The 12,893-nt window shown below is 44.8% G+C and overlaps 1 pseudogene; it reads left to right on the plus strand.

The window, feature by feature from the left end:
• The first annotated feature begins 2,115 nt into the window (after window positions 1-2,115).
• LOC123428209 lies at window positions 2,116-2,545 on the plus strand (annotated as a pseudogene).
• The last annotated feature ends 10,348 nt before the right edge of the window (window positions 2,546-12,893 follow it).

Below are 12,893 nucleotides of genomic sequence, written 5' to 3' on the forward strand. Positions count from 1 at the left end.
TAGGGGGGCGGACCTTGGTCGTCGGAGAGCAGGACGAGGATCCTGTCAACGAGTTCCTGCAAAAGAAACATGTACATCACATGATTGGTTTAGCGAATGCAGTGAATATTCTTTCTTTCTCTGTACAAAGGAACAAACTGAACATTTACTTACTCTCCTAATCAAATCCACACGCTCCATACCACGGCGCAACTCTTCGGACTCCCATATATACCGTAGCTGATCTGCCAAAGAGTAACACCCAGTTTTCCCAATCAGTTGGGTTATCAAGGAACAGTTAAGTACCTTGCAGCTACATGAACTAATTTGTACAACTAATACTCAGTTGACCCTTTTATACTCCCGGTGGAGTATAAAAGAAGTTATCACTCATGATATGAATCTATCATCTGTAGTGGAAGAAATGGGATAAGCCGGCTAATTCTATTATAAAAGGGTCTCATCTTTCCCAGTGCTCATGCTTACAACAAGCAGACCCACATTTCGTTTTACTTAGCGTTCATCCGTACTTCGTACCCTGCAATTACTTGGACTGAAGAAACAATGCTCGCGATTTTCCTAGATTTACCGCGCCTCTGCTATTCTTGTTATATACGTGTTTCGCAAATTCCGACCTCTTAGTATATATCTACGTGTTTCGCAAATTCTGCAATCTAATTAAGAACTTATAAAGCTATTCTGAATTGATCGAGACATGATAATCCAGTTAATCAAGAGTTACATGCTGCATCCGTACGTGCGACTGAATTTTGGCAGGTTAATCTGGACGAAAGATTAACTTAGATGATTATCTAGTGCTTTTCAGAAAGTAATACACAAACTAAAGCTTTAAGCTGGCACATAGTACTGTGTTCAGCTCTGCTATTCTTGTTACTGAAAGCTAGTTGGCCTGACTTCTAAAAGGTTAAAAATTGACGGCTACATATGTATGCCTTAAATAGGTAGTCCATTTTTGACCTTGACTGCCATCAAGGGGTCGCTTGCTACTCTGGCATCTATGTTGACAAATTTACTATTAGTATTAGTTGGGGGCTATTTCAGTGTGACCAAGTAGTGTTGTTTTTGTTGACAATCTAGAGCTACTAATCCTTTATGGAATATTATTATGACTCATAGTATTTTTTATTATTATTTAGCATGTACTCCGTCTTTACCTAATTCTCCCCAACTATAATTATTTAGCATGTACTCCCTCTCACCAGTAGGGCTCCCCAGTAGGGCTCGTAGAAGCCGAAGCCGGTGAGGAGGTTCCCTGGCGCGTCGCTCCCGAAGGCGGCGTAGCCGAAGCAGCCGCAGCAGAGGTAGAAGAAGGTGGTGACCAGGATGGAGATGATGGACGCCTTATTCATCGTCTTGTTCTCAGCAGGTGGCGACTTGAGGGTGTCCTACAGTATTGGCACACGAGCGAAACAAAACAAGGTGTCATCATGCTCGGTGGTTTACTGACAGTACTACCAAATACAGTAAGTACTAATTCTGAAAAAACGGGATGTCATCATGCTTAGTGGTTTACTGACAGTATTACTACCTAAATTACTACCTGGCCAGGCCGGAAAAGAAGCAGGGCATAGTACTTACAGATGGTGCTGGCGAGGCCAAGGCCGAGGCCGATGAAGGCGTAGGAGAAGGACATGACCACGGCAACGACGGAGAGCCACGCCATGTCGTGCAAGTCCGGAATGAAGGAGAGGAGGAGCTGCGCCCCACCGAACATGAGCATGTAGTAGCTTCCGTCGAAGCTGCAGGGCGCGTCGTGCCCGTGCGCGTGGTAGCAGTTGGCCTTCAGAATCGCCCTGTGGCATGGAAAACGATCAGCTTAAAACAGCAGCACGTACTAGGCGAACATGAAAAGGAAGGCAAGCTATGTAGTAATTCTACTCCAAGTCACATGATTCTTGCTCGATGGATGGTGCAACTAATGCAACTGCTGGCCGGCGGCGACTACCTGATGCTAGTGGCGGTGGTGATGGTGTACGCGACGCTGCAGCCGTACAGGCTCAGGTACTGCAGCGAGCTACAAGCCCGGGTCTGCTTCTTGCCTGAGTAGGTTGCCATAGTGATGCACCCAGATCAAATCACAAAGTCACCAGCAGCGTGGGCGCACAGCTCCCCTCGATGGCCGGCGACGAGGCCCCGACGACGGAGGCGGCATGCCAGGACCTGGTCGAGATCCTGGACGAGGGATCGGGCCGGCTGGACATGGGTCGGTACATAGACCACGTCCGCGACCTGTGGGCGGGCGCCATCGCCACCTTCGAGGGCACCATGCAGGACCACTTCGACGGGAGATGCGTGGTGGAGCTCTGCTACGAGGCGTATGGGTCCATGGCGCGGCGCCAGCTCGAGGCCATCCTCCGCGAGGCCCGCGCTGCTCACGCTGTGCCGGCTGGCCGTGGCGCACTTCCTCGGGATGGTCCCCGCTGGCGAGGCCAGCGTGTTCGTGGAGGCCGCCGGATCTGGATTTGGATTAGAGAGGAGATGGTTGGGGCTGGCGGCTCTAGTGTGTGGGGGGAGAAGGGACGAGAGGATAGGGCTACGTGGGTAATACTGAGAGGGGGTGGGATTGATGGCTGCTGTTGGATCTCGGAGCATTGAATGGTGTTTGCTGCATGATCCGTGGGAAGGGTAGTTCTGTGTTTTGATTGGTCGTAGATATGTATCAAGAGTGTTTGTTTGTGAAGCAACTATCAAGAGTGTGTTTGTGAAATAATTTTGAAGTGTTAAAAATATGTGTGTTTGTGAAGCAACTATCAAGAGTGTATTGTAAAATGATGTCACTAAAATTTCCACTCAAGGTATATCATATTTCATGGATTATCACCGCATAAGATGAGGTGGGATAGAATGGACCCACGAGTGACATGTCAACATAGTTAGAACATGTTACGACATTTTTATAATCGTCGTAAAAGTTATGACGATCTCATCTTATGCGGTTACGATGTTTTTGACTCACATCGTCGTAATTTATATGTAGATTTGATCCCCTCAAATGGTTTACGACAATCAATGATGTCTTAAAAAACATCATGTATGAGCATATTTATTGTAGTGAGGCATACGTCTGTAAGCAAAGGTACCGAAAGGGCAGGTGAAAGTGGTTTTCTCCTGACCAGATTGTGCAACAGGTATTTGGGAGAAACCAGAATAACCATCTAGAAAGCAGAAATGTGTGTGTTTAGACAGTCTTTCTAGCATTTGGTCAATAAAAGGCAAAGGGTAATGATCTTTCCTAGTGTCCTTATTCAATTTCCTAAAATGAATCACCATCCTATAGCCAGTAATAATCCTCCGAGGGATCAATTCATCCTTATCATTAGGGACAACGGTAATACCTCCCTTCTTAGGGACGCAATGCACCGGACTTACCCAATCACTATGAGCAACAGGATAGATAATACCTGCTTCTAGGAGCTTTAGTATTTATTTTCTTACTACCTCTTTCATCTTAGGATTTAATCTTCGTTGATGATCAGCATCTGGTTTGGAATCAGGATTAGTTTTAATCTTGTGCTGGCATAGAGTGGGACTAATGCCCTTAAGATCATCAAGATTATATCCAATAGCAGCACGGTGCTTCCTCAGAGTTTTTAGTAATTTCTTTTCTTCATGCTCTAAGAGGCTAGCACTAATAATAACAGGATATATCTCTTTTCCATCGAGATAAGCATACTTAAGAGTATTAGGTAACTTCTTAAGCTCAAACACAAGATCACTCTTTGGTGGGGGTGGTTCTCCAAGCAGTTCAACAGGCAAATTATTCTTAAGGATAGGATGGTGTTCAAAGATAACTCTATCTATTCTTAAGGATAGGATGTTGTTCAAAGATAACTCTATCTATCCTAGTATTGCTCTAAAGGATCAGTAGGAGGCACAGCGATAGAAGCTAGAGCAACAATTTCGTCCTTACTAGGCAACTCTTTTTCATGAGGTTGTCTACCAAACTTGGAGAAATTGAACTCATGTGACATACATTCAAAGCCAACAGTGACAGTTTGCTTCTCACAGTCAATATGAGCATTGACAGTATTGAGGAAGGGCCTGCCAAATATGATGGGACAAAAGCTATCTTGTGTGGTATCAAGAACGAGAAAATCAGCAGGATACTTCGTTTTACCACACAAGACTTCAACATCTCTAACAATTCCCAAAGGGCAGATAGTATCTCTATTGGCAAGCTGAATAGTGACATCAATAGGTTCCATCTCAACAGGTGCAATCTCGTCTTTAATTTCATCGTATAAGGTTGAGGTATTGCACTAACACTAGCACCCACGTCACATAAAGCATGATAACAATGATCTCCTATCTTAACAGAAACAACAGGCGTGCCAACAATAGGCCTATGTTTGTCTCTAGCATGTGGTTTAGCAATTCTAGCAGCATCTTCACATAAGTGAATATCATGGCCATCAACATTGTCGGACAGGAGATCTTTGATAATAGCAATGCTAGGTTCAACTCTAATTTGCTCACGGGGTGTAGGTGTTCTAATGTAGCCCCTACGTATCACAGTTGAAACTTTAGAATGATCCTCTATCCTAACATGGAAAGGTGGTTTATCAATGTAAGCACTAGGAACAATAGGATCATTATAAGCAATGACTTTCTCTTCAACTGGATTGGGTTTAACTACATCGACTTCTAAGAGAGGATGATATTTAAACCACTTCTCTTTAGGGAGATCAATATGAGCAGAAAATGATTCACACAATGAAGCTACTATCTCAGAGTCAAGTCCAAATTTAGAGCTAAAATCACAAAAAGTATTTGTTTCAACAAAGGATTTAACGCAATCAAACTTGAGATTCATACCTGACTCCTTACCTTCATCAAACTCCCAATCTTCAGAGTTGCGTTTAATTCTTTCCAATAAATTCCATCTGAAGTCAATATCTCTCTTCATAAAAGAACCGGTACAAGAAGTGTCAAGCATGGTGCGATTATCATGAGAAAGCCGAGCATATAAGTTCTGAATGATAATTTCTCTCAAGAGCTCATGCTTGGGGCATGAATATAACATTGATTTAAGCCTCCCCCAAGCTTGAGCTATACTTTATCTATCACGAGGCCAAAAATTATAAATATCATTCCGATCACGATGTACCAAATGCATAGGATAAAACCTTTGATGAAATTCCAATTTCAATAGGTTGTATTTCCATGATACAGTATCATCACATAGCCTATACCATGTCAATGCTCTATCCCTCAAAGATAAGGGAAAGACCTTCTTCTTGACCTCATCCTCAGGCAAACCTGCAAACTTAAATAAATCACAAACTTCATCTACATAGATTAGATGCAAGTCGGGATATGATGTTCCATCTCTTGTAAAAGGATTAGCGAGCAGTTTCTCAAGCATACCCGAAGGAAATTCATAGAAAATATTTTCAGTAGGTGCAGCAAGTTGAGGAGAAACTCCTTGTGCTTCCGTTCGAGGTGAAGATACCCCGAACAAGCTCCTCAAAGGATTAGTTTCCATAGTGACAAGTGACAATAAATTTCAGCACACTATATAAATGTTTCCTTACCAAATTCCACTTACCAAAGGCGCTTCACACCCCGGCAATGGCAACAGAAAAGAGTCTTGATGACCCACAAGTGTAGAGGATCTATCATAGTCCTTTCGATAAGTAAGAGTGTCGAACCCAACGAGGAGCAGAAGGATCTGACAAGTGGTTTTCAGCAAGGTATTTTGTGCAAGCACTGAAATTATCGGTAACAGATAGTTGTGTGATAAGATGATTCGTAGCAAGTAGCAAGTAACAATAGTAACAAAGGTGCAGAAAGATGTCCCAATCCCTTTTGTAGCAAGGCACAAGCCTGGACAAACGCTTATAGGAGGTAAAGCGCTCCCGAGGACACATGGGAATTTCTGTCAAGCTAGTTTTCATCATGTTCATATGATTCGCGTTCGCTACTTTGATAGTTTGATATGTGGGTGGACCGGTGCTTGGGTGCTGTCCTTACTTGGACAAGCCTCCCACTTATGATTAACCCCTCTCGCAAGCATCTGCAACTACGAAAGAAGAATTAAGACAAATTCTAACCATAGCATTAAACTAGTGGATCCAAATCACCCCCTTACGAAGCAACACATAAACTAGGGTTTAAGCTTCTGTCACTCTAGCAACCTATCATCTACTTACTACTTCCTAATGCCTTCCTATAGGCCCAAATAATGGTGAAGTGTTATGTAGTCGACGTTCACATAACACCACTAGAGGAAAAACAACATACAACACATCAAAATATCAAACGAATACCAAATTCACATGACTACTTATAGCATGACTTATCCCATGTCCTCAGGAACATGAGTGAGTACTCACAAAGCATAATAATATTCATGACCAGAGAGGTTTTGAATAGCATCAAGGATCTGAACATATAATCTTCCACCGAATAATGCAACTAGCATCAACTACAAAGAGTAATTAACACTACTAGCAACCTTAAGGTACCAATCGGAGTCGCGAGACGGAGATTGGTTACAAGAGGTGAACTAGGGTTTAGCGATGAGATGTTGCTGATGAAGATGTTGATGGTGACGAGTCCCCTCCGATGAGAGGAGTGTTGGTGATGACGATGGCGATGATTTCCCCCTCCGGGAGGGAAGTGTCCCCGGCAGGACGACCCTGCCGAAGCTCTAGATTGGTTCTGCTCAAGTTCCGCCTCGTGGCGACGGCGATTCCTCCCGAAAGCCTCCTCCTCATTTTTTCTGGAACGAAACCCTCCTTATAGCAAAAGAGGGGGCCAGAGGGCCAACAGGGAGCCCACAAGCCCCCTAGGCGCGGCCAGGGGGGTAGGTCGCGCCTAGAAGGCTTGTGGCCTCCTGGTGGATCCCCTCTGGTTCTTCTTCCGCCCAGTATTTTTAATAAATTCCAAAATAATTCACCGTTGATTTTCACGGCTTTTGGAGTTGCGAAGAATAGGTATCTCAAAATTTCTCCTTTTTCAGGCCAGAATTTCAACTGCGGCATTCTCTCTCTTCATGTAAACCTTGCAAAATAAGAGAGAAAAGGCATAAGTATTGTACCATGAAGTGTAATAACAGCCCATAAAGCGATAAATATCAACATAAAAGCATGAGGCAAAATGGACGTATCACAGCTAGGAGGGGAGGAGGGGATGGCGCATCCCGTGGTGGGTGAAAAGACCTCGATGACGCCTAGAGGGGGGGTGAATAGGCTATTTAAAAACTTCTTCGGATTTGGCTTGAACCTAATGCGGAAATAAACTAAGAGGGTACTTGTTAAGCACAAATCCTAAATGCACTAGGCACTGCAACGTGTATCAACAACACGATCTACCAAGATGGACGCAATACAGTTACTAACAAGCACAAGTAAGTTACACAAACTTACTAGAGCTATATCACTCAACAAGTAGGTGAACAACGCAAGATACTAGATCACACTATATCAACACAATATATCAAGGGCTGCAAGTATGAACGTGTGGATATAGAGGGTATGCTTGAATGATTAATCTTGTAGAAGAAATAGCCAACACAATATAATGAGCACAACCAATATGCAATGTATGTATGCTCAAATAACACAAGTAAACCACAAGTAAGGAGTTAGGGTTAAGGATAACCAAGGTCACTGAGACGAAGATGTATCCCGATGTTCACTTCCTTGGAGGGAAGCTAGTCACCGTTAGAGAGGTGGATGTTACCACGAAGGCACACCAACGCCACGAAGGCTCACCCTATTCTCCCTTTGAGATAACACCACGAAGGCGTTTCTCAACCACTAGTGGTAAGCCTTTGAGGTGGCTTCCAAACCCTCACAAACTTTTCTGGGGAAAATCACACGAATTGATTCCTCTCCGAAGAAATCCTACCGCCTAGGAGTCTCCAACCTCCAAGAGTAACAAGATCACGGGGAATGCTCAAAACTTTCTCAAATCACAAATAGCTTGGGTTGAGAGGAGAGGGAGACGATCTGTCTTTTGATTGGAACAACTCTCAAAGGGGCTCACAAATGCTCTTGGGATCTAAGATTTGGAGTGAGCAAATGTGTGTGAGGTGGAAATGTGTTCTTATGAGGATAAGGCTGTGTTAGGCAACCCTCTCACGAAATGGGAGGGGGTATTTACAGTGGGGACAGAAAAAGAGCCGTTGGGGACACTTTAAGTCACACAGGGTCCGGACGTCCGACAGTTGTCGGAAGTCCGCGCGTCCGCGAGGGGTCGGACGTCCGACAGGGGTCGGTCGTCCGAGGCCTGTAGATACGACTGAAACTATTTTGAATTTATTAGCCACCGGACGTCCAGAGAGGACCGGAAATCCGAGTTATACAGCTCAACTTCTACTGGTGGTAGGTTCTGGATTTCCGACGGGTGTTGGACGTCCGGCGCTCAGACGTCCGGAGGGAGCCGGATTTCCGAGATACAGAACTCAACTTCTACTGGTGCAGGCTTCCGGATTTCCGGGAGTTGGCCGGACATCCGGGCCTCGGACGTCCGGAGGGATCCGGAAGTCCGAGTTATATGGCTCTGATTTCTCTCGTATAGGATTCCGGATTTCCGAACTAGTCGGTCGTCCGGTCCTCGGACGTCCGGAGAAAGCCAGATGTCCGAGGCACTGGTTCTGTTTTCAGATAACAACAAAACAGTGGAGATGTGGTCTGAGCAGAAAGTGATGATGTAGTTTGAGCAAGTTCATCGCAAAACCTGTGATCCCCTCTTAATAGTGCGGGATCCCTAAGGACTCAAGAATCATAAAAGAGTACTGATGATCCATACTTCAGTGTATACTTTTATTCGCTGATCATCACTCCGCACAACTAACGTCAAAGGAACTGATACCTTTGAGTTAGCCCTTTCACCTGAGCTTGATGTTGTTGTTCCTTCTTGGCTCAAGTTGAAAGCAAGACATGATGAAGTCTTCAAGTAGCTTTCCCATACACAATGCGGAAAGCCTAGCTTATGTATTCATCTTCATTTGTCCATCATGTGAACATCCACAAGAATCAAGCATGTAGTGCTCAGGAATGCTTATCTTGATCTTGTCCTTGTTAGCACATGAGGTTGTCCTTATCAGCACATGATCATTGACAATAGTTTCAATGATATATTCGTGTTGATCCACTTGAACTTGCACACCACAATCTTGATGACGCTCACCACTTGACGTCATCCTTCAAGGGTTGTATCAGATCTTCCTTTTGACGCAAGCCCAATGGAAGCACACCTAACCCCCACACAGGAGTCTCACAAAGACCATGGGTTAGTACACAAACACGTAATGGACAATGCTTACCATACCATGGGATCACTTGATCCCTCTCGGTACATCTTATACGCTTTGTGTGTTGATCATCTTGATTTACTCTTTGTCTGAGATCTTGATCAACCTAGTGTTTCTATGACCATTCTTTGGATAATACCTTGAATAACATCTTGGTCATCATATAAACTCCTTGAACCCGACAGATGGACTTCAAGAAGTGCCTATGGACAAATCCTATAAATATAACTTAAGGCAACCATTAGTCCATAGGAATTGTCATCAATTACCAAAACCACATATGGAGATATATGCTCTAACAGTGGGCCACCTGCGCTATGGTTCCCCCTTCCCCCTCTTAGGCGCCATGGGCCAGGTGTGGGGGCGCACCAGCCCACCTAGGGGCTGGTTCCCTCTCACACTTGGCCCATGTAGCCTCCTGGGGCTGGTGGCCTCTCCCGGTGGGCCTTCTAAACCCTTCCGGTGGTCCGGGTACTTTGCCGGTGGTGCCCGAAACATTTCCGGCGTCCAAACCCATCCATCATATATATCAATCTTTACCTCCGGATCATTCCGGGGATCCTTGTGACGTCCGGGATCTCATCCAGGACTCCTAACAACCTTCGATAACCTCGTATAACAATTCCCTATAACCCTAGCGTCATCGAACCTTAAGTGTGTAGACCCTACGGGTTCGGGAGGCATGCAGACATGATCGAGACATCTCTCCGTCCAATTACCATCAGCGGGGTATGGATACCCATGGTGGCTCCCACATGTTCCACGATGAGCTCATCGGATGAACCAAGATGTCAAGGATTCAATCAATCCTGTATACAATTCCCTTTGTCTGTCGGTATAGAACTTGCCCGAGATTCGATCATCGGTATACCTATACCTTGTTCAATCTCGTTACTCGCAAGTCTCTTTACTCGTTCCGTAGCACGTCATCCTGTGACTAACTCCTTAGTCACATTGAGCTCATGATGATGCTGTACCGAGTGGGCCCAGAGATACCTCTCCGTCACACGGAGTGACAAATCCCGATCTCGATTCGTACCAACCCAACATACACTTTCAGAGATACCCGTAGTGCACCTTTATAGTCACCCAGTTATGTTGTGACGTTTGATACACCCAAAGCACTCCTACGGTATCCGGGAGTTGCACAATCTCACGGTCGAAGGAAAAGACACTTGACATTAGAAAAGCTTTAGCATACTAACAACATGATCTAGTGTTATGCTTAGGATTGGGTCTTGTCCATCACATCATTCTCCTAATGATGTGATCTCGTTATCAATGACATCTAATGTCCATGATCAGGAAACCATGATCATCTATTGATCAACGAGCTAGCCAACTAGAGGCTTGCTAGGGACACATTGTGATCTATTTATTCACACATGTATTATTGTTTCCTGTTAATACAATTATAGCATAAACAATAGACGATTATCATGAACAAGGAAATATGATAATAACCATTTTATTATTGCCTCTAGGGCATATTTCCAACAGATACTTGTTCTTGATTATCACTTCATTCAATCCTCGATAATCAACAACCATTCTCAACGATCCATTCTTCTTCTCCACTAGAAGCACTGGTGATCCCCAAGGTGACGAACTTGGGCGAATATAAGCCTTTATCCAGTAACTCCTTAATGTGCTTCTTAATTTCTTCCAAATCCTTGTGGCATTCGATACGATCTCTTAGATATTGATCCTGTGCCTGGCAAAAGCTCAATAAAAAACTCAATGTCTCTATCCGGTGGCATGCCTGACAACTCCTCTGGGAATACATCAGGGAAATCCTTCACCACTGGTACTTCCTCCTGTACAACTCCTGATAAGGAATTTACTTGAGTTCCATTCGGCACATGCCGGGATACATACTTAATCCTTCTTCCTTCTGGGGTGGTGAGCAAAATTGACTTACTGGCGCAGTCAATGTTCCCTCCATACTTCGATAACCAATACATGCCTAATATTATATCATGTCCTTGTGACTCCAATACTATTAGGTCTGAGGGGAACACGTAGTTACCAATCCTTAATGGTAACCGATCACACCATAGGCTAGCCATGTACTCTACTCCTGGCGAGGTTACTAACATGGGTGACCTAAGGGCTTGGGTTGGAAGGTTATACTTATCCACAAATCCCCTTGATATGTATGAATGCGATGCACCCGTATCAAAAAGAACGATTGCAGTAAATGACTTAACCAAAAACTTACCTATTACTGCATCGGGTTGCGCTTCAACCTCCTCCACGCTAATGTGGTTCACTTGTCCCCTATTGAAAGGGTTGGGCTTCTTCCTAGAGCTTCCATTGCCATTTCCATTCTTTGCTTCAGGACAATCTGTGGCGTAATGTCCATTCTTCCCGCACTTGAAACAAGTAATGTGACTTAGATCCTTCTTGGTGGGCGTTGCTGGGTTGGAACGGTTCTGTTTGTTGCTTCCTCCATTCCCATTCCCATTCTTGGGGCCACTATGATTATGCGAACTCCCTCCATTGGAATGTTGGCCTCCAAGGTTATGGTGAATGTGTCCTCCCGAGTTCGGGGTATGACGGGGCCTCTGCTGAGCTCCTGAGTTGTACTTCCCTTGTCCATACTTCCTCTTGCGGTTGTCAATCTGCTGCTGCTTCCCTTCAATCATGAGAGCTTTATCTACCAACTCCTGATAGCTTTTGAAGTTTGCCACCATCAACTACATGCTCAGCTCATCATTCAGTCCTTCCAGGAACTTCTCCTGCTTAGCGGCATCTGTAGCGACGTCATCCAGGGCATAACGTGCTAACTTAATAAAATCCTCCACCTACTGGCCCACTGTGCGTCCTCCTTGGCGCAAGTTGCGAAATTCACGCTTCTTCATGGCCATAGCTCCTGCCGAAACATGGGCGGTACGAAAAGCCTGCTGAAATTGGTCCCATGTGACAGTGTGGATGGAGTAAGTGACTGTGAAATTCTCCCACCATGATGTTGCGGGTCCATCTAGCTGATGTGCGGCAAAACGCACTCTCTCCGCATATGTGCATCCTGAAGTGTTCAACTCCCTTCCAATCTTGTGGAGCCAATCATCTGCAACAATTGGCTCGGTGCTACTGGAGAACACCGGTGGATTTAGCCTTAAGAAACGGGCTAAGTGATCAACAGGTGGTGGTGGTGGTGGTGGTGGGTTGTTGTTGTTGTTCCCCTGGTCTAGTAGCTGCATCAGGGTATTCTGTTGCTGGATCAACTGAGTGAGCTCCGGCGGGAAAGCAAATTCAAAACCTCGGAGGCATCTGATGGGTTTAGAAAAGGTGAGAAAACAGAATAGAATGAGGTCTAAGTTGAAAACACTACCCATATGCACATGAGACAAACACAATCATTACACTTCAATCAATTCAAACAAGGGCATACAAACGGTCTAACTAGCGTTACAAAAGTGCTCGGACTATACTATATACATGGCAAAATACTACTACTGATATGGTGGTCGACTGGAAGTTTGGATCGGTGGAAGACTCCATGATATCTTCTCCAGCTTCATCGACATAGTCATCATTGCTACCGTCAGGGTCTGAGTCGGTGTCGTCGATGATGATGTAGTTCTCTGCGCAAGCGGAATCGTCTTCATCTCCTCTTGGCTTGTCAAAT

Source organism: Hordeum vulgare, chromosome 2H (genome assembly GCF_904849725.1).
Source record: "Hordeum vulgare subsp. vulgare chromosome 2H, MorexV3_pseudomolecules_assembly, whole genome shotgun sequence".
Lineage (NCBI taxonomy): Eukaryota > Viridiplantae > Streptophyta > Magnoliopsida > Poales > Poaceae > Hordeum > Hordeum vulgare.